The 3,754-nt window shown below is 42.2% G+C and overlaps 1 long non-coding RNA gene across 1 annotated transcript; it reads right to left on the bottom strand.

Moving 5' to 3' along the window:
- Positions 1-571: 571 nt before the first annotated feature.
- LOC117575606 (uncharacterized) lies at positions 572-3,223 on the bottom strand. The gene is made up of 3 exons (XR_004572888.2): positions 2,490-3,223; positions 2,340-2,421; positions 572-2,271 (listed from the first exon to the last, which is right to left on the bottom strand). It is a non-coding gene; the product is annotated as an uncharacterized LOC117575606 (long non-coding RNA).
- Between the last annotated feature and the right edge of the window lie 531 nt (positions 3,224-3,754).

The raw sequence follows: 3,754 nt of genomic DNA, 5'->3' as shown, positions 1-3,754 counted from the left end.
AAGCGATTTATTACACCGAACTTCTGCTCAACACTTTCCCCATCTATGACGATCTGTGTTTGCTGCACCAAATACTACAGCAACGCGACACTTTGTCGGTGGAGCCGCAATTCATTGATGAGATCAACAAACTGCGCAGCTCTCTCACAAAGACAAGTCAAAACTATAATATGGCATTGCAGGCGTTTGCGGAGTTACTCGAGATGCCCCAAAGTCAGCTGATGCTCGTACGCAATCCCGAGGCTGTGGAGGCCATTGGGAAGTTGTGTCGCTTTGTCAAGCCTGAGTCGAAAAATCAAATGGTTGTGGAGATAGTGCGAAACAACGCAAAGCAGCTAATGCAACGCTTTGCGGCCGCATTTCCAAAACCGTATCGCAAGGAAAACTTTCGTGATGAATACGAAATGCTCTGTGCGATTTACAGACGTCACATGACGGTCACAACAATTGTCAAACAGTCGTCGACGACGGAAGCTAAGCAAACAATAAATATAAGCAAATAAATGCCATGGATTGGTCTTGAGCCAATCATGTCAAGATACCTATTTCTCCTGCGACTGCATTTGAAACCGTTGGACCCATCCTGGATTCCATAATGTGATACTTTTCATTAATGAAATTTACAAATATTATAATTACAATAAATGATTCAAAACACCATAATTTGAAATTGATAGCTATGATTTTATTTTATTTAATTAAATCAAGTCCGCATATGTAGAATACGATGGAAATTGCTCACTGTGTGACCATAACATCAAAAGCCCATTAGAAAAAAAATATATATTTTTGCTTGAATAAGATGCTTAGGTACATAACTTGAGAATCGATGAGAAGGGCGTTGACAATCTTCAATTAAATTTAAATTTGAAACTTAACTGCCAAAAATCACAATAGAGGTCGATGGCACTATCGACGCTATCGATGGTTTGGAGCTATCGCACCGCCATCGATGGCAACCCTGCACTATCGATAGTTTTACACTCGGCGTCTCACATCACAAAGAAAAAATATAGCTGAAAGTGAACATCAAAAATAAAGCGCAAAGCAAAAATATAGTGGAAAACCAAAATATTGTTGAAAGTGAAGAGTAAAAATAAGTTATAGCATGGAGAAGTTCCTAACAATTGTCGAAAAAGGTAAGTGCAAGTGTATTTGTATTAAGTGAAATTCAGTAAATTCAGTTTTTTGTTTATAATTTCAGATGAACGAAACGGATCTGGAACTTATAAAAACCGTAATGTTTAAATTTTTGTGCGTACCCGCCACATCAGTGGAGTCCGAGCGCATGTTTAGCAAGGCCGGACAAATAGTCTCCGATCGCCGACTCGACTGAAGGAGGAAAACATTAACATGTTATTGTTCCTCAATAAGAACAAATGGCTCTACCAAGAAGCTAAATGAAAATGTTTATTAAATAAATGAAATGATTTATTAATTTGTATAACACAAAAGCAACAAATGAAATGTATTTTTTATTTTTAAGAGTTAAGAATGTAATAAAGTTTTGTTTAAATTTCATATAGCTTTTTTTACATTTAACAATTAAAAAGCATGACACTATCGATGGCATTATCGACACTATCGATGGTTTAAGAGAAAAAATCGCTCGCTATCGATGGCGCCGACTATCGATAGTTCTCCACCTCTAATACACAGACGGACCCAAAACTCAAGTCAAGCAAGTGTTAAACAAAAACATAAGTAGCTTACAGATGAGTTGCAATTTTGAATCTAATGACAGAAAACCAAAAGCCCATTAGAAAAAAAAATATTTTTGCTTGAATAAGATGCTTAGGTACATAACTTGAGAATCGATGAGAAGGGCGTTGACAATCTTCAATTAAATTCAAATTCGAAACTTAACTGCCAAAAATCACAAACCCTCAAAAAAAATCTTCATTTGACACAAGTAGATGCTTAGGTACACCACTTGAGAATCGCCGAGGAAGGCAATGTTCCCAACTTGTTAATTCGAATTTCAAATTTAACGGCCAAAATGAATGAATGTGGCGCCATCAGTCCGTTTCCGGTACTACAAAAACTTGAATCGCGCGCCAATTTGAATTTAAAAAGCAACCGATGCATAAAAGTCAAATCCGTTAAAATTTAAAATTATTTTTTTCGGATATTGCGACAACAACAACAAATAAGCAATTACAACAAGAATAATTGCCAATATGGTTGTTGTTGTTGGCCACTCAATGTTGTAAGGTCGAGCGCACTCGTTGCGTGGTCAGCAAACATCGGCAGCCTCACTACCAGCCAGTACTACAAAAAGAGAACATACAAATGAGAACATATTGTGATTTGCACCAATCATACGGTGGCATACTTACACATAGTTCTCTGCCAATACGCTTCAAGCGCAATCGTTTGCGTGGCCAGCATACATCGGTACTACTCAATCAGCAGCCAGTACTACAAAAAGAGAACATACAGATGAGAATATATTGTGATTTGCACCAATCATACGGTGGCATGCTTACATATAGTTCTCTGCCAATACGCTTCAAGCGCAATCGTTTGCGTGGCCAGCAAATACACCCAGGCGGCATTGACATCGACGTACAACGGCAACTGCACACACCTTGGATTACGACGAGTGGAAATTGCTTACGGCAGACACTTGCATAGGAATCATCGCCACTACATGGAGTAACCTTGATGCCATTACTCAACACACCATTAAACACGTGCGGGCGGCGCCATGGGGCGGCCGATGCATGTGGTTGTTGGAGACAGCGGTCTCCGACACACACATGCAGTGGACTGGATACACCTGGTATCCATGCTAGGCTTGTGCCGCATACAATTTTTGCGGCATGCACATCCGGCCGCATGGTTCTGACATTCGGAAACACTGACGCGACACACGGACACGGAGCGGCAGACACCAGGGACGAATCACCAGCCAATACACGGAGACGACGTCTCATTATCAACGTATATGCATATGCATGTACACGCACTACAAGGTGATTCCAACTGGATGGTACTTGCTGCACTGTACCTGGAGACGCGCCAATTGTTGCCGACAACTGGAATTAGGACACGTGCTGCCACACTGGACTAGATGCTAGGCTATGGTTTCGCGCTATCCAGCGCGGCCGGCTCACACATCCAGCAGCGTCAATTCCACCGTCGCGTCACACTGTTGATGCACTGGATTTGAACGACACGCTGCAATATGGAGAATTATGCTAGGCTAGTGTCGCGCTATTATTTAATTATATTGCGCGACTGGCTCAATAGCTAGCTACTGCCACTTCTCACGCATGGCAATGCCTTGCGCTGAATGAAAAAGCTCTCCAGTGAGCAAAAGCTCGTTTGTTTACGTTCTCTCAATCGAGCTTTGCACTGTTTTGCATATGCATGCCAATACACTACACATATGAAGCTACACACACACAGCTGCATGTGTATAACAAGCTGCCAAATAGCACCAATACAAGCAAGCAAACGTATCATACGAAGATGCAGACGAATCCCAATTCGGACAGCTTAGCGGACAACTGTGGATTTGTCGACCACTGCTTGCTGTCCTACAACACCGCAGCCCACTCTGCACCCCATCGTATGGTCAACTGCTTGCAGCCAATACTCCTAACTGGAAATGCAACGCCGATGGAGATTATGCGCTGCCACTCTACTCCTGCACGCAGGCGTGTAGACTTGCACCGTGGCCCCCGCACCCCCCATCAGCAGCCAATACGGTCCAACCCAGACGACAACACACACACCAACTCGGACC

This window comes from Drosophila albomicans, chromosome X (genome assembly GCF_009650485.2).
Source record: "Drosophila albomicans strain 15112-1751.03 chromosome X, ASM965048v2, whole genome shotgun sequence".
In the NCBI taxonomy this organism is placed as follows: domain Eukaryota; kingdom Metazoa; phylum Arthropoda; class Insecta; order Diptera; family Drosophilidae; genus Drosophila; species Drosophila albomicans.
This window is presented reverse-complemented; position numbering and strand designations above follow the sequence as displayed.